This window comes from Ipomoea nil, unplaced genomic scaffold, assembly GCF_001879475.1.
Source record: "Ipomoea nil cultivar Tokyo-kokei standard unplaced genomic scaffold, Asagao_1.1 scaffold2144, whole genome shotgun sequence".
NCBI classification, from domain to species: Eukaryota; Viridiplantae; Streptophyta; class Magnoliopsida; order Solanales; family Convolvulaceae; genus Ipomoea; species Ipomoea nil.
Genome location: NW_017618572.1, coordinates 1433037 through 1452404, shown reverse-complemented (window position 1 = coordinate 1452404; position 19368 = coordinate 1433037). Strand labels below are relative to the sequence as shown.

General features: G+C 38.8%; 1 pseudogene; it reads left to right on the top strand.

Moving 5' to 3' along the window:
* Positions 1–452: 452 nt before the first annotated feature.
* On the top strand, positions 453–1975 carry LOC109148597 (annotated as a pseudogene).
* Positions 1976–19368: the final 17393 nt, after the last annotated feature.

The following is a 19368-nucleotide window of genomic DNA, read 5'->3' as shown; positions in this document are numbered from 1 at the left end:
TGCCAGTTCCTTTGTTTTTAGCTTGTACTGGCGCTTTGATGGTTATCAATGCCGGAGGCCGAACCCCACATAAAGCCTCGATAGTAGCACTGTTACCCTTTGCAGGGTCGATGCTCATACCATCACCCAAAAATTCTTCTCATAGCTCGTTTAATACTTGTAGCATTCGTGTCTGGCGCACTGTACTACTACCTTCCATCCCGACGCATGTGTTTATCTGTGACTCTGAGGAATGATCATTAGTACACCACTCACAACAAGCACCACAACCTAGCTACTTGCACCAACATGTCACAACATACTCGGACGGGAGGCTCTCTATCTGTGCATCTTTGAACACCAAAAACATATATATGCTGACAAACCAGCCCCCAAAAGGAACTAGAGGAGTCTCTGGAGGAGTTAGAACTTAGAAGACAATTGGTATCAAAAACACGAGTTATAGGTCAACAATGTCTAGTTATTCAATTCAAAATACAAAAAAAAAGATAACTAGTGAAGCTATAATAGTCTCACATAAAGAATTTCACTTAAAAAAATGTCAGGGCAAAGAATGAAGAGATCTCTGCAGTTTAGTGGACAACTGTTACATGCATTTCATTTTATTTATTTATCTTAAGAAGTACATGCATTCCCCCGGATAGATGAAGAGAGTAAAGAAGGTACATTGACTCTTGATTCACTTGTGAACTCGTTTATGAACTTGCAACAACATTATGCTGATGATTATAAACTCTATAACTTATCATCTATAGCATGCTCGCACTCTCTGCCTCTGTTTATTAAAGTATTTCAGGGATGGGACCCACTTCAAAATCAACACATGGATTAGAAATTGTTTCCTCATGGAAGAATCTGTTGCAAGACAACTCTTTTGATTTCTGACATCTCCTTATTCTCAGCTGTTTATGGAAGTAGTTTTTCCTGCTATAAGAATATCTATGACCAACACATGGCAGGCTAGGGATCCAGAACCCATTCTTTGATCTTTGGCTTCCTGGGAGAAGTTGTTGCCTCCTGTAGTCCTTCATACCATTCTGGATAACATTGTTTTGCCAAAATTATTAGCTGCTGTGGATTCGTGGGATCCCCGTCGAGGGACAATTCCAATCCATTCTTGGATTCATCCTTGGCTGCCCTTGTTGGGACAGAAGCTGGAAACATGCTATCACGTTGCAGATTGCAAAGTGTACTTTATGCTTGGCACCCAAGTGATATGTCTGCATACTACATATTGTCACCTTGGAAGACTGTGTTCGATCCAAGCAGTTGGGAAAAACTGATGGTAAGATTTATTGTTCCAAAGTTGCTGGCTGTCATGCATGAATTCCAAGTAAACCCAGCAAATCAAAACCTCGATCAGTTTTACTGGGTCCAGACATGGGCTACTGCTATTCCCATTCATCACATGCTTCCACTTATGGACATCTTCTTCAACAAGTGGCAAGAAGTTTTATACCATTGGTTGTGTTCAAGTTTCCACTTTGAAGAAGTTACTAAATGGTTTTTAGGTTGGGTGGAACTTTTGCCCCCTGAACTTCTTGCAAATGATCATATCCAGTATAGGCTTTTTGTCGGTTTGGATATGGTGTACCAGGCTGGTCAGCCATGTTTAAGAGATAATATAAGTTATCTCAGAGCGCTTGAAAAAGGGAAATTTGAGACAAAGAAAAAGGCAGCAGCACAAGCTCAAGAACATACTTCTGTGAACTTGAGTGGTGGGCTCCAAGGAGATGGTGAAGATAGTGAATCAAAGCTCAGCTTGAAAACCAAAATAGAAGCTCATGCGCAGCAGAATGGTTTGGTATTCAAGCCAAAGCCAGTCAGGATACATGATGGTCATCAAATATATGGCTTTGGTAGCATAAGCATAATTATAGACTCTCTGAATGAAAAGGTATTTGCACACACCGAGGATAAATGGTCTTTGGCGTCTCTTGAGCTGCTTTTGGAGTTACACAATCGATATAGTTAGTTCGAACACTACTGGAAATTATGGAATTTTCGACCACATGAAAGTGATCTTAAATCAAGTTGAAAGCAAAAAGTGGTCGGAAATAGCACCAAAAGTTTGTCCGGATACTAAAAGTGGTCGAAACAAGGCTTTCGACTTGATTTAAGATCACTTTCAAGTGGTCGGAAATTCCATAATTTTCAGCAGTGGAAGAGGCAACGATAAGCAAGAATGTTTTGGCTGTTATTAAAGAACTAGCCTAACCAGGTGAGTAGAAATTAAAGATATTCATTGTGTACCTACCATTGTATATTTGGCATCTGAGTTAGCATTATATTGCTTGTAATCTTTGTTTTACCAGTTTCGTTGATATAGTTTCTTTTAATTTGCTGACCATCAAGCATTGGAATAAAAATAAAAATTCTGATTTTTTTTATGGCTTCTTTGATTTTCTTCTTATTATCTTCCTCCTCCGATCCTTTTATGATTTCTATGCATTTGACTTGTTTCTAAACCTTGCAATTTCATTTTTGTCATAGATTTGTGTGAGGCGAGATTAAGTATCCTACAATGTCACCTCTGAATGAGACTACTGTAGATGGAGTTCACTCTCAAGTTGTGAAAATTGAGGATGATCTTAGTTTGTAATAAGGATGCTTTATCGTCCTATCTGTAAACCTTTTCATAAAATTTTCTTATATTTAAAAAAACTAACTAGCAGACACCAATGTTGATAATATCATCACAGTTTCATATTGAAGTATAAAATTGTCTAATCATTATTGGAATCGCAAAAGAAAAATCTTATATTACTTCGAAAAAGTTTTAAATGCCCATTTGCTTTCCTTGTTATGAGGACCATTGACATTTATCATATCATTATATTAAAATCTTTTGGTACTATATCAATTAAAAAAGAAAAGAAAAGAAAATAAAATTTGAGTATAGTTTGTAATTGGAATAAATTTTACTTTTAGTCATTGAATATTGTTGAATTCCCACATTTTTAGTCCTATTTTTATTTTAAATTTTATCATATTATATCTCTAACTTTAAGCAAATTCTACTTTTAATTCTCAACATGAGAAACATATTATTGTACTCTTTTTCCCTTTAACCAAAAGTTTTTTTCTATTGAATTTTTATTTGGTAAGGTTTTTAATTAGGCAATATAATGTTTCTCCTATTTTTAAAATTTTTTAATCATATTATATCTCTAACTTTAAGAAAATTCTACTTTTAATCCTCAACATGTGAAATATATTATTGTACTCTTTTTCCCTTAAACTAAAAGTTGTTTTCTATTGGATTTTTATTTGGTAAGGTTTTAATTAGGCAATATAATGTTCCTCCTATAATATTTTAGAGTTAATACCATCAGAGGTCCCGTATCTTTGGTGGCAATTCTAAATTTAGTCTCAGACTATCATTTTTTGCAATTTAACATCCTAGACTATTATTTTTTGGACACTTTTAGTCATTCTCATGATTTTTCCTATTTTATACCAAGAGCTTTAGACCCATTCCTCGTCTCAACTTCTCCACAGCTACTCTACATAACCCTTCGGTTAGCGGATCCTCTATATTGTCTTTTGACTTTACGTAGTCAATCGAGACAACACCAGTTGTGAGAAGTTGTCTAATGGTATTATGTCTACGACACACATGTCTAGACTTACCATTATACATATGACTCTGTACTCTTCCAATTGCGGCTTGACTATCACAATGCACACACATTGGAGGTACTGGTCTTTCCCAATTAGGAATATCCTCTAAAAAATGGCGTAGCCATTCAGCCTCTTCACAACATTTGTCCAAGACTATCAGCTCAGATTCCATCGTGGATCTAGCTATCACGGTCTGTTTAGAGGATTTCCATGCAACGACTAGTGTAAACACGTAGCCACTCGTGGACTTGGAGTCCTTAATATCAGATATCCAGCTAGCGTCGCTATACCCTTCAAGTACAACAGGATATCTCCCATAGTGCAGTCCAATGTCTCGAGTATACCTTAAGTATCTCATAACCTTCACTATTGCCGTCCAGTGCATGGCACTGGGGTTACTCGTATAGCTACTGAGTTTACTAACCTCAAAGGCAATATCCGGCCTAGTACAACTCATAAGATACATCAAACTACTAATAGCCCGAGCATATTCTACTTGAGAATTACACTCCTCGTGGTTCTTGGTTAGATGAATTCTACGATCTAATGTTGTCCTAGTCCTTTGATGATTATCCTTGTTAAATTTTTCAAGGATTTTATCAATATAATGTGATTGGCTCAACACAAGACCATCAGGTCTTCTAATGATTCTAATCCCGAGGATTAAATCAGCCAAACCCATATCCTTCGTGTCAAATCTCGCATTTAACATGATTTTGGTAGACTTGATCATCTGATCGTTACTACCAACGATGAGCATATCATCTACGTATAAACAAAGAATGACATAGCCATCTATCGTTTCCTTAACGTAGACACATTTGTCACTTTCGTTTATTTTAAACCCATTAGTTAACATCGCATGGTCAAACTTCTCGTGCCATTGCTTAGGCGCTTGTTTTATACCATATAGCGATTTAACCAACTTACACACTTTCCTTTCTTGGCCCGGAACCACGAACCCTTCGGGTTGTTCCATATATATTTCCTCATCTAATTCGCCATTTAGGAAAGCGGTTTTAACGTCCATTTGGTGAACTTCCAGATTCCGCAACGCGGCTATGGCAAGTATCATCCTAATGGAGTTTATTCTCGTCACGGGAGAATACGTGTCAAAGTAATCAAGGCCCTTGCGTTGCCTGTAACCCTTGATTACAAGCCTATCCTTATACTTCTTGATGGAACCATCGGGTTTCATTTTCCTTTTAAAGACCCACTTGGATCCTAAGGGTTTACTACCCGGAGGAAGATCAACAAGTTCCCAAGTGTGATTTTGTAAAATAGAGTCCACTTCACTTTTAATAGCCTCTTTCCACATTGGTCCTTCTGTAGAAGTCACGGCTTCTACATACGTTCGAGACTCGTTCTCTATCAAACAAGATAGAAAATCGAGTTCATTTTCTAATAAACAAGTTAGAGTACCCGAATCGTACTCCAACAACTAAGTTAGAAAATCAGAACCAAATGACTTTTCAACTCTCGCCCGCTTACTGCGTCTCGGCTCGAGCTCGGGTTCTCTCTCGGATTCCCCACTATCATTATCCATAGCTTCGTCAAACGTTCATTTTGACGTACTCGGTCCCTCGTTGGACCTACACGGAAATACATTTTCAAAGAAAGATGCATTCCTTGATTCTATTATCGTGTTCTTATGTACGTCCGGATTAAGGGATTTGTGTACTAAGAACCGATAAGCACTACTGTTATGTGCATAGCCAATAAAGATATAGTCCATCGTCTTAGGACCTATCTTTACTTTCTTAGGTGTTGGCACCAAAACTTTGGCAAGACACCCCCACACTTTCAGGTACTGGTAGGAAGGTTTCCTACCGTTCCACAGCTCATAAGGAGTCTTATCGAGCTTCTTGCGGGGTACCTTATTTAAAAGGTAATTACTTGTCAAAATCGCCTCACCCCACATACCTTGAGGTAGGCCCGAACTTACAAGCATCGCATTCATCATATCTTTCAATGTACGATTCTTTCGTTCGGCAACACCGTTCGATTGAGGTGCGTAAGGTGTCGTATGCTCGTGTATGATACCTACACTAGCACAGAAGTCACCAATAGGTGCTTCGTACTCACCACCTCTATCACTTCTAACTTTCTTAATCTTACGATTTCGTTGGTTTTCAACTTCATTCTTATAAAGAATGAATTTTTCCCGGGCTTCGTCTTTGCTTTTAAGCAAATACACATAGCAATAACGTATGTTATCGTCAATAAACGTGATAAAATATTTATTACCACCTCTCGTTTGTATCGATCTAAAATTGCACAAATCACAATGGATTAATTCTAGTGGCTCAGTTTCCTTTTCAACCGATTTGAAAGGTACTTTCGTTAGTTTTGCCTCAACACAAATTTCACACTTGTTATTTGTGTTAATTTGAAAATTAGGAATATGGTTCAAGTTAATTAATCTACGTATAGAATTAAAATTAACATGACCTAGTCTACCGTGCCACAAAGTGGAAGACTCAAGCAAGTAAACGGAAGTAACTTTGCTCTTATTCATGATAATAGGCATTACATTGAGCTTAAAAAGTCCATCAGTTACATAACCTTTGCCTACAAACATTCCTAACTTAGACAAAACAACCTTGTCTGACTCGAACACCATGCGGAATCCATGCTTGTTCAGCAGCGAGCCAGACACCAGATTCTTCCTCAGCTTTGGAACATACAGCACGTTGTTCAACGTCAGTTCCTTCCCGGAAGTCATCTTCAGAACCACCTTGCCAACGCCTTTCACAATAGACTGAGCAGAGTTTCCCATCCAAACCTTCTCGCCCTCAACGGTCTCAAAGGTCTTGAACATCTCTCGGTTGCAACACAAATACCTTGTTACACCAGTATCGATGAACCACTCTCATGGGTTAGAGTCCACGAGGTTCACCTCGGTCACCATAGCCGAAAGGCTAATCTCGACCTCCTTCTGACTGCTTTCTTCAACCATGTTGGCTTCAGAACTCTTGTTCTTCTTCTTTGGAACTTTGCATTCAGAAGACTTGTGGCCAGACATGCCACAATTGAAACATTTTCCATGAAACTTCTTCTTGGTAATGCCTCCATTTGGACCTAGCTTTCACTTGTCCTTGTTCCTCTTGGAGCTTTTACCGTTCTCCACAACGTTCGCTTTAGCGCTACTAGTGACAGAATTTCTCCCATCATTCGTCCTGTTCCCCTCCTCAATTCTGAGTCGCTAGATCAGGTCCTCCATGTTCATCTCCTTTCGCTTATGCTTAAGGTAGTTCTTGAAGTCCTTCCACCCTAGAGGCATCAAGTATATGACAGATCCCACTAGGAAGGCTTCACTCAACATCATGCCCTCGTCACAGGTTTCGTCGAAGATCAATTGTAAATCTTCTACCTGATTTAGCACAGTCTTGGAATCAACCATTTTGAAGTTGAGGAATCGGCCAACCACAAATTACTTTGCGCCAGCATCCTCACTTCTGTATTTATGATCCAAGGCTTCCCACAACGTTTTCACTGTGCCAATCTTGCGATATACGTCGTATAACGCATTACATAATCCGTTCAGGATGTAGTTTTGGCATAGGAAGTCTGAATCCTTCCAATAGCCAACTGCCATCACGGATTGGGCATCCTGTTCCCTTAATTCGGGAACTTTCTCGGTCAGAACCTTGCCAAGCCGAGAGTTGCCAGGTAGAACAACATCTTTTGTTGCCACCTCATGAAGTTCGATCCACTACCGGTGAACTTCTCCTTTCTTTCGGCCGAACCACTCGGTACCGAAGGTACCCGAGTCATGGGAATATATCCCTCGGTGCTCCCACCATCTTGTGAACCAACATTCACTGGTGGGGCTTGCGAATTTGCAACGTTGTTTCCATTCCCACCATTGTTGTTCTCAACAACATTCTCTTCCCCATGAACTGGCAAAGCGGGGTTCTCCATTTCTTCTAGGAAATTAGAGATAAACAACCACCAGGAAACGAGAATAAGGTTTTAAGATTGTTGTGTAATAAGGTGGAAAATCCCAAAATAATAATCCTACAGAAAGATTATTATTATATGGGAAAACAGAAAAAATTGGGAAGGAAAATGTGGAATATTTGGGTAGAGGTTAGCACGAGTTTGAACAAATTGTTCTTTTCCTTAAAACCTTATTTGCTACCTCCCACAAGTGCTTGGAGCGTTGTAGCCTAGGTTTCCCAGGATAAACGTGCTACGATTCTTTGTTTAAGCACCCAAACAAAGAACCCGGCAAACAAAGCAAAGAAAGAACACCGTTGGCTAAAGAAGAGAGTAGAAGCAGAAGTTTTGGAAGCTAAAACGTATTGTAATTGCTTTGATTTCTTGTGTAAACTGCTACTGCTCTACCTCTCTTTATATAGGACTATTGGAGTGATAACATTCAACATGGCAATTAAATTGGTATTAAAACCAATTGTGTAACACCTGCAACAGCCATACCCACTAACTAGGATTAAACTCAAATTTAAATTTGGAATTAATAGAGAATTAATTCCGAAACGGTTGAGTTTAATCCCTAATAGAGAATTAATTCCGAAACGGTTGAGTTTAATCCCTGAACGGTCACTGCCAGAGAGGACGAATCTGGTTGGCCGAAACTCTGAGCTGTTCAGTTTCGGCCTTGAGGCCGAAACTTGTGGTGTTCAGTTTCGCTAGCCTCAAGGCCGAAACTTCCCTTTAGTTTCGGCTTAGGCCGAAACCATGGCTACAGTTTCGGCCTCTTTCCAAACCAATGTGGGACAAAAGCTCACTTTTTCCCTTCATTTTCCAACTCAAACGGGTCTACTTTGAGAATCAATATCTCATTAACCAATTATCCGTTTTGAGCGTACAATATATCAATCTCTTCGTCTCACTACGAAGAACCCGAATCCACTTTGACCCGACCCAAATCAAAAGTGGACCCCACTGATAATTGTACCACAAAATAGTCACTTAATATGCCATTTTAAACTATTTTTTCCAACAATATAATGTTCCTCCTATTTTAAAAAATTTTTTTTTATCATATTATATCTCTAACTTTAAGCAAATTCTACTTTTAATCCTCAACATGTGAAATATATTATTGTACTCTTTTTCCCTTTAACCAAAATTTTTTTTCTATTGGATTTTTATTTGGTAAGGTTTTTAATTAGGCAATATAATGTTCCTCCTATAATATTTTAGAGTTAATACCATCAGAGGTCCCGTATCTTTGGTGGCAATTCCAAATTTAGTCTCAGACTATCGTTTTTGCAATTTAACATCCTAGACTATTATTTTTTAGACACTTTTAGTCATTCTCATGACTTTTTCTATTTTTAGTAAGTGCATTTTGTCTCTTTATATTTTTCTTTTGTTGTTTTTCCGGTTTCAACGGATTTATTTTTAGTAAGTGCATTTTCTCATAACTTTTCCTATTCTTCTGATCTACCAACTAGGCTAACTTAACACCTAAACACTTTATGCAAAATAAAATATTTGTTTATTCTCTTCTTAATACTATAAATACCTCCATCCCCTTTGTACAATCCATCCGAATCAATACAGAAATGAATTTTTCCATCTTCTCGTAGCTCCATTCTGCTGTATTTGTTCTTATTATTATTGTTGTTGTTATTTTACAACAATATAATGGATAATTTTTTTTTTTTTGAAAGCTACTGACTCTATTGTAGTATGTGATCATTTATACTTTCTCAACCCGTTGAAGCACAAAGAGTCAACACCGTCTCCATTGAGGCTCAATCTCATGAACTCCTATATGGAAGAGTCACTACATGCCATCTGAGCACAAGGTGCTTGGCAACAATGGATAATTTGTTTTTGTTCTTTGATTGATTTCCAAATAAGAAGGAGTAGGGTAACGAAACCAGTTTATTGAGAATGAGAATTGAATGAAAATGAAAAAGTTTCCATAATTATATATGATGATATAGAGTGAATTCCATTTTTGGTCCTACTGTTATAAGGGCGTTTCCAATTTTAGTCAATCTTAATTTTTTTTGTCACTTTAAAACTACTATTATTGAATGTGTTCCACTTTTAGTCCCACCGTTAGTATTTCCATCAAGAGGCTGTGTGATCTAGGGGTATTTTGACATTTCCTCTCATCCAAGACTATGTTTGACTAAAGAAATGAGAACATTAAACATAAAACCTAAGAAACCTGGCCGGCCCATGTTGAAATTGAACGAACGAAACGATGTAGCTTTGGCTTCCCATTCTCGTTGTTCGAAGAGCCATCTTCGAATATCAGAGGAGGAGGACGAAGCGCCTGGATTAAAAGAGAAGAGACAAACATAAAAAGACCAAAATACTCTTTGATTATACGGCCTCTTGACGGAAATATTAACGGTGGACTAAAAGTGAAACACATTCAATAACAGTGGTTGTAAAGTGACAAAAAAAAAAATTAAAGTGGACTAAAATTGAAAACGCCCCTATAACAGTAGGACCAAAAATGGAATTCACTCGATGATATACATAGCTAGTAATAACACTAATATATACTTAGAGATGCCATGCCTGCAAGATGGCTAGACTTTATTCATTTATTTATTTAATAACGTAACTCAAGTACAGTATTAATTATAATGGTGGATAGGATAGGATAGGATATGATAGAGCTGATCTGAGGCATATATATTTTAACATTTGGTATAAGCAGGCGCATCACACTGATAATAACTTCTTTTAATATTAGCAGTATACTGTGGATAGGCGCTAAGGTACTTGCAAATGCACGCGGGGCCCTGCGCCCTCAGGAAACCGCAACAGTCACGCGTAGGCAGATCCTTAATCGTGGTCACCGACGAGCATAGGGATGGTAGAGCCTTAATGTGGCATTCCGGCGAAGACGGCGCCAGAGCCATGCTCAGCTCCAATTTTCCGATGAGCATGGCCGTCACCATTATGCACACGCCAACTAGTGTTGTCGTAGACCCCTTTCTCATCGTCATCGTCGTCAAGTGGCCGGCCGGAGATTAGGGTTTTCTTTGTTGTGTGTTTGTGTGTGCAGTGGTGGTGGCATGGAATGCAAGTTTTGTGTGATCGATCATAGGGGTTTTATAGTGGAAGTTTATAGTTGGAGGCGTACGGTGATATTGACTTTACTTTTTTTTTTTTTTTCTTTTATAATTGACATCACATTTTTATTGATTAAGAAAAATGTAGTGGACCACATCTTCTAAAGTCACTATTCTAAAGTAACTAATACATGCAACACTCACCTTGAAAATTCTGCATCAACAATAAAACTCTTTTTATCCATTAATTATATTAGTTACTATACATGCAACACTCACCGTAAACATCATGCCTACTAATTCCGCGCTCGGTATAATAAATGAGTAGATAATTTGATAGTCTTATCAAGTTATTTATTTGGTTCATAAATCGGGTATTCCATACTTCTTTTAGGACTTAATGAGTTTTAACTATTTGAATAAATGTCTTAAACATATGAACGGTTAGAGCACGTGACTAACTTTGGACGCCATAGGAAGTTTTCATATTTTAGAAAACAACGAACCCTTAATGTGGTTGGCAAGTTGAACTATTCTGCAAAACTAGTAATTGTTATTGACCCAATGGACGAGCGAATCCCGAGGTGCGGCGAGCGCGTGATACGTGTGTTGTTGGCTACTTGATAGGAATATACCTTCCGCATCAAATACACTACGGTCGGTGCGATGGTCGGTTACTTACAGTTCAGACATATAGCTTCTATCCCGACCACCACCGAGCGAGTTCGACCGGTTCGGGTCCACCACAATCGGTCCGCGAAGCCGACCATCTAGGTTAGTCCCCCACGCCTCGTCGCGCTCCTTCGACCTCCCGACCAAGTGGTCGGGACCAGACTCCTACTTTGGACTGTAGTGAGAATGTGTTAGGAGCCTAGCGCCGCGTGTCAGCGGCTCAGCGGACCCCAGCCTCGCTCCATGCGTGCATGCATGCCACATGCTTACTATGCCGAGGGCCCGGGACCTGTTCCCCTTCTTTCCTTATAAATAGTGCATTTATTGCTAGCAGGAGGGATTTTTGGACTCTTTCACAATTGCGTATTTGAACGGAGCATTTCGACCCACCGTCTACGGGATCCCGGTCTCAAATACCTACGACTCACACGGTATTATACGTTTGTATTAACCGTATCAAGTATTTCTATCATTTTTTGGTTCAAATCGAAGATGTCATTGGAATTGGTTTTACTTTATTTTCAAATTACTTCAAGGGTTAGTGGTTCACAATTAAAATTTTATAGAGCATTCCCAAAATGTGTGTGGACCTACTTTATTGTTTTACATCATTTTCATCTTACTTCAAGTAGTGCTAGTGGTTAGACACTCCCCAAAATGTGTGGATTTATTTTCAAGTGTGTAACATGGAGTGTGAAATAGAAGGTGGCATTAATTGGAATTGGGTTACGTTATTTTCATAACATAATCATTTGTTGTTTATGCGGAAAAAAAAATCAATTTTTTAAGGTTGAATTGTGTAATACACGAGAGCGGGTCGTGGACTCGTGGATTACATGCATACCTTGTGCAGATCAGCAGATAATAATAAATATTTATTTTCATTGCCAACCAAAAATTAAATACTCTCTAGAGTGATGCAACATGATTATATTGGATTGGAATTATTTATCGTAATATAACTAATATTGGAATGAGTAGTTTTTAATTTGTACTTTAGCTATTGATTATAAACTGAGAGAATGGAGTGTAATCGTGAAATGAGAGATGGACAGAGAAGAGGAAAGAAACATTGTTTCATTGATTTGTTTTTTCTAACTGAAGCTAATAACTGACTTAGAGTTATAGACTATATATGTAAGGAGGGAGATATAAGAAGAGGGAATTAACAGAATGTAAACTGAATGTGAACTGCCTCTAACTAACATTAGAGCTGACACTATGATCAACGGTAGGCTTGTCCTCTAATACCCCCGAGGGCTGGAGTGTACTTGGAATGAAACCCCTACTTGGAATGAAACCCCAGCTTAGACACAACCTTCTCAATTTGAAGGCGTTATTGGAATTTTTTTTTTTTTTTTTAAACTACATTTTCACATTATATCAAATAAGATTGTCATAAAAATTAAACTTAGAAAATTTGCATTTTTCGTCCTAAATAATACAATAATTGTAGAATTCGTCCCTAAATGTTGGTACAATAAAACACAATACTGAATTCATACACAAACATTACAAATTTTGTCCAGCAAAAAACATGAAGGTGAATGTCTAAGAATTTAATGATAAAAATAATCTTTAATACAAGTCAAAATTATAATTTGATAACACATTTTTCTAGTTTGATCAATAAATTCTCGAGCTATAACTAACTTTTTTTTTTTGAATGTTACTGACTCTATTACAATATAATATTGACTACTTTCTTAACCTATTGAAGCACTGTACAAAGAATCAATATCGCCTGCACTGAAGCTCAAATCTACAACCTCACATATAAGAGTCCAACCTTGATGCCATTAGACCACTGATCTTGAGCTATAACTGAAAGCCCCTTTCTCCTGTTTGCCTCATTTGCCTATAAATATATACCTTAGAATTATAACACATAAAAAACAAACCAATAAATATTTTAGGGTAAATAATAAGTGTTTGGTCTACATTTTGGGAGGCTCTACAAAATTTTAATTATGGACCACTAACACTTGAAGTAATTTGAAAATGATGTAAAACCAATTCCAATATGTTGGATGTATGAACAAACAAGTTTTTTCGAATCATTACCTAATTGATTAGCAGGGTGAAGTCACGAATGGATTTGATGGGCAGAACAATTCTTGAGTACTTCTCCAAACAACTTTTCCGTAGTTGAAGATATCATGCCTATTTATTTATTTATTTTTGAAATACTCATTATTCTTTACAAGATAGTACCTATGATCACTCATTTAGAATAGTAACGAAGTTCCATCACACTACATGATAGTTGGCGCTTTAATTTGTTGCATTGGTCAGAAAGATAAAGAAAAAAAAATTTATGAATCACTTTACATATATGAAAAAGCAAACTTTAATTTAATTTTTACATGATTCTGTTGGAAATTTTAGTTAAAATGAGAATTTTGAGTGGCTATTTTTTGTGGTACAAATATATGTGGGGTTCACTTCCGTTTTGGGTCGGATCAAAACGGATTCGGGTTGTTCGTAGTGAGATGGAGATATTGGATGATACGCACAAGATGGGAAAAGAAGACACAGTTACAAAATGACTTGAGGGCTCCTTATGTAATTTTACATCCTCTAGTAGTTATAACCATCTGATAACCGTCTCTGTGGATATAAGTCATCTTCTCAAAATGTATTGAACAAGTTTTTCATTATGTTACTTACAGTTTCAATCTCACCTCACCTTCTTGCTCTAAATGGAGACTTGATCGTCATGGTATCAGAGCCTGGGAGTTGGACGTACGTCGCCGCCGTGACCGGCGTCGGAGGAACTAGCCAGGTAGTTCATGCCACCACACCAGTCACGCAACCTCCAACTCACGTAAATCCACAGACGATTCCGCAAGGCAATCAGCCGTTTCAATCACAGAGGAACTACAACACTCATGAGTTGGAAGATCATTTGTTCCTCAGTTCCAACGATAGCACATCTGTGATCCTTGTGAGTCCGCCGCTGCAAGGCAGTACAAACTACGGGACCTGGAGTGTATCGATGAGGATCGCACTTGAGGTAAAGAACAAGTGGACTCTAGTCAACGAAAGCACCGCAATACCGAACAGAGAACAGAATCACTACGCTGCCTGGAGACGTTGCAACCTGATGATTTGTTCTTGGATCTTCAAATCGGTGCATCCATCCATAGCGCAGAGCATAATGCATTATGACAAGGCCGGAGATGTTTGGGAGGATCTCAGGAGAAGGTTTTCGCAGCAAGATGCGCAAAGGATTTCTAGCTTGCAGTGTGAAATCTATAATCTGAAGCAAGGATCTCTTTCCGTCAGTGAGTACTACACGAGGTGTAGGACACTATGGGAGGAAATGAATACACTAAGGCCATTTCCCCTCTGCAAATGCAACCCCAGGTGTGCTTGTGACCTCTTCGACATCATCAGGAAGGAAAGAGATACGAATCAAGTGATCCGGTTCTTGCAAGGCCTCAACGATGACTTTAACAGTTTGAAGTCCAATGTACTGGTACTGGATCCCTTACCAGAAGTCTATAAAGTGTTTGTTATGGCAGAGAAAGTGGAGAGACAAATTAGTCTGAGAAATCTGACTTTAGGAGGTCCAGATATTAGTCATTCTAAAGCTGTGCAGGGACCTACAAACGATGAAACTCTGGTTGCAGCTCTAAACAACTACAATGACAGAAGAAACAATGTGATGAAAGCAAAATGTACCTATTGTGGTATGAATGGACACACAGTAGACAAATGTTACAAAAAACACGGCTACCCCGCTGGTTGGGTGCCGGGATACAAGTCGAAGGGTAAGCAGCAAGTTGCAGCAACAATGGGCAGTACAGGAGACCTAGGGGTGACCTCTGAACAATTACACAAGATCATCTCCATCTTGCAAGCTCAAACCTCTCAAACATCTGGAGCATCTACTTCAAACACTAATCCTAGCATGTCTACTGCAGCTGCCATTGCCTTAACTCCAAAATTTGATGAAGGCAGGTATTCAGTTAACTCTCTTTCTTTAAGCTGTTCAACATGGATTCTTGATTCAGAGGCCACAAATCACATTGTGTGCTCCCTTGATTCTCTTATTAATCATCACATAACTAATGGAATTGAAGTAAATCTCCCTACTGGTCAGTCTGTTGCAGTTGAATATATAGGAGATGTGAGGCTCAGTGACAGTTTATGGCTGAGAGAAGCATTGTATATTCCCTCATTCAAGTTTAACATCGTTTCTGTGAGCAAACTGATTCATGATACTGCTTATAGACTAACGTTCATGCCAAAACAAAGTTTGATTCAGGGGAGTCATGGCCAGACAGTTGGATTAGCTAGGGAAGAAAGTGGCTTATACTTAATGATGCATTCATCAAGTTTAGCAGACAGACACTACGCTATGCAGTGCACTAGCCCGGAAATTTGGCACCAGAGGTTGGGGCATTTCCTAACAAAGAAACTACACCTCCTTTGTGATATTGATGTTTCTAAGAATAAAGATGTGTCCTGTGATACATGTCATTTAGCTAAGCACAAACGTTCCCATTTTCCAATAAGTGTTACTAGTTCATTGGCTTGTTTTGATTTGATTCACGTTGATATTTGGGGGACATTTCATGTATGTACTTTGAAAGGGGAATATTATTTCTTGACTTTAGTTGATGACTATTCTAGATTTACTTGGATACATTTGATGAGGAATAAATCTGAAGCAAGACAGTTTGTGAAAATTTTTCATGCCTATGTGTTTACTCAGTTTGGCAGCTTGATAAAAACTATTCGCAGTGACAATGAGCCTGAATTTGATATGAAGGAGTTTTTCCTAGCAAATGGCATCATTCATCAACGCTCATGTGTTAACACACCACAACAAAATGCCGTAGTAGAGCGTAAACACCAACACATCCTTAATGTGGCCAGGTCTTTACGATTTCAAGCACATCTCCCATTAGATTTTTGGGGGCATTGTATCATGCATGCGGTCTTTATCATAAACAGGCTCCCCTCTCCAGTTCTTGCATTATCCAGTCCTTATAAAAGATTGTATGGTAGTGATTCGGATCTCAGCAACATTAAAGTGTTTGGTTGTCTATGCTATGCTGCAACTCTTTCTAATGGCAGGCACAAGATGGCACCTAGAGGAAGGAGGTGCATATTCATTGGCATTTCAGCTGGAGTTAAGGGGTACATGTTATACAGTTTAGAAGATGGTTCAAATTTTGTGTCAAGGGATGTTGTTTTCTATGAATCCCAGTTCCCTATGTCAGACAAGGATGCCTCCAATCAAAATACTCCATGTGATGAGCCTTCACTGCCCAATGTGCCTGCAACTATGAATCTAGATTTGGAGTCATATGGCCAGCACAATTCCAGTTCTGCTCAGTCAAGGCACACCTATGAACCAACAGATATTAGTATGCCACATCCTTATGAACCAGCAGATCTTAGCACATCACAGCCACATGAAACTCAAATGCATGAACCACACAGTACCAGCTTTAATGACCAAGAGGTCTGTGACAGTCAGAATGACCAAGAAGCTATTGATCAGACTTGTAACACGCCACCTGCTCACCTTAGGCGTTCTGATCGAAACAAACGTGCTCCATGCAAGCTGGTGGACTATTACTGTGAGACTGCAATAGCACAAGGTGCATCTCCCCATCTCTTATCCAAGGTTATTTCATACAGCTACCTTACATTTCCCCATATGAAGTTTGCTTTGGCAGTTACCACCATTAATGAGCCACGTACATACAGTCAAGCAATACACCATAAATGTTGGAGAGATGCAATGGCAGCCGAGATCAAAGCCCTCCAAGACAATAACACTTGGATGTTGGTTGATCCACCACCTGGAAAGAATCCAATAGGATGCAAGTGGGTTTACAAGGTTAAACTCAAGGCCAATGGTTCAGTAGAGCGGTGCAAGGCCAGATTAGTGGCTAAAGGCTACACTCAGCAATTGGGAATAGACTACATCGAAACTTTTTCACCCGTTGCAAGAATCACTACCATACACACATTCATAGCCATGGCATCATCTCGGGACTGACATGTGCATCAACTGGACATTAACAATGCATTCCTCCATGGAGATCTAGATGAGGAGGTTTACATGGTGTTACCACCTGGCTTCCAAGGAGAAAAACCAGGGCAGGTATGCAGACTCTTGAGGTCACTTTATGGCTTGAAACAAGCAAGCCGGCAATGGAATGCCAAGCTCAGCAAGGAACTGGTTCACAGAGGATTTAAACAGTCTATGTTTGTCCCGTCTTTATTCACCAAGGGCAGTGAGATGACTTTCGTAGCTATCCTCGTATACGTTGATGATATACTGGTGACAAGTCCTAGCATCAGTCTGATTCAAGAGCTCAAAGACTTCCTCAATACTTTTTTCAAAATCAAGGACTTGGGTTCCCTTGGCTATTTTCTGGGCATTGAAGCACATAAGGACGAGTCAGGCTTGAATTTATGTCAACGAAAGTATGCCTTGGAAATTCTTGATGAGGAAGGGTTCTTAAATTCCAAGCCAGTCAATACACAAATGGTTCCTGGTGTTCGTCTAACCAGAGAAGGGGGCATCATCCTCAGTGATCCTTCTAGCTACAGACGTCTCGTTGGTCGGCTGTTGTATCTCACAGCAACCAGACCAGATATAACATATGCCATACAACAACTTAGCCAGTATGTGGATGCTCCAACGACTGAACATATGGCAGCAGCACATCGAGTCCTTCGATACATCAAGAAAGCTCCTGGTCAGGGCATATTCTATCCAAAACACAATACCATGTAGTTGAATGTGTTCTCAGATTCAGACTGGGCATCATGCCCAGAAACGCGCAGGACCATAACTGGGTTCTGTATCTTCCTAGGATCCGAGCTCATTTCGTGGAGAACGAAGAAACAAGTCACTGTCTCGCGCTCATCATCCGAAGTAGAGTACCGGGCTCTAGCAGCCACCGTTTGTGAGGTCCAGTGGATTACTTCTTTGCTTTGTGACTTACAGATCAAACTAACAAAATCGGAAACTATATTTTGTGATAGCAAATCTGCCATTGCCATCACCGAGAACCATGTATTCCATGAGCGGACGAAACATATCGAACTGCCATGTGGTGCGAGAAAGACTCAACCAAGGGCTCATCAAACTACTTTCAGATTCTTCATCAGCTCAGGTAGCAGATGGTTTCACCAAGCTACTTCCTGCGTCACCTTTTCACCTATTCATCTCTAAACTGGGCATCCAGGATCTTCATGCTCCAGTTTACGGGGGGATATTGGATGATACGCACAAGATGGGAAAAGAAGACACAGCTACAAAATGACTTGAGGGCTCCTTATGTAATTTTACATCCTCTAGCAGTTATAACCATCTGATAACCGTCTCTGTGGATATAAGTCATCTTCTCAAAATGTATTGAACAAGCTTTTCACTCTGTTACTTACACTTTCAATCTCACCTCACCTTCTTGCTCTAAATGGAGACTTGATCGTCAGAAGAAATTGATATATTGTATCGTAAAAATGAGTAATGAGAAATTGATTCTCAAAATGAACCTATTTGAAAGAAATCGATTGAATTAGTACTTTATGATTAAGCTTAATTAAGCTCTATAATTAGCATCGTTGAATAATGCTTTATTGTTTGGTGCTAAATGTTAATTACACCATTGGTACAATTGCACCATTCAGTGCTTTGAATTGAGATTAGCATCTAAAGTGCTAAGTAATTAGCAAAGTAATTAGCATTGCCTTAATGTGCACCACTCGGCAATAGTTATGATGTGCAACCGTGTGCACCATGCAAAACGACGTCGTTTTGACTAAAAACGCGCGTCCCATTTAAAAAAAAAAATCAGTTTCGATTCTCCTCAACAGCATTATGTTGTTCATTCATTCATTGTGGATATTTAGTTCATTCATTCTGGATTTTGTGTTATTCATTCATTGTGGATATATAGTTATGAATTTGTGGATATATAATTCAAATTATACAAAAAAAAAAAAATACTATTGTCGAAAATCAAACCTAATTTTTTTTTTTTAAGTGAGATGCACATTTTTAATCAAAATAATGTCATTTTTA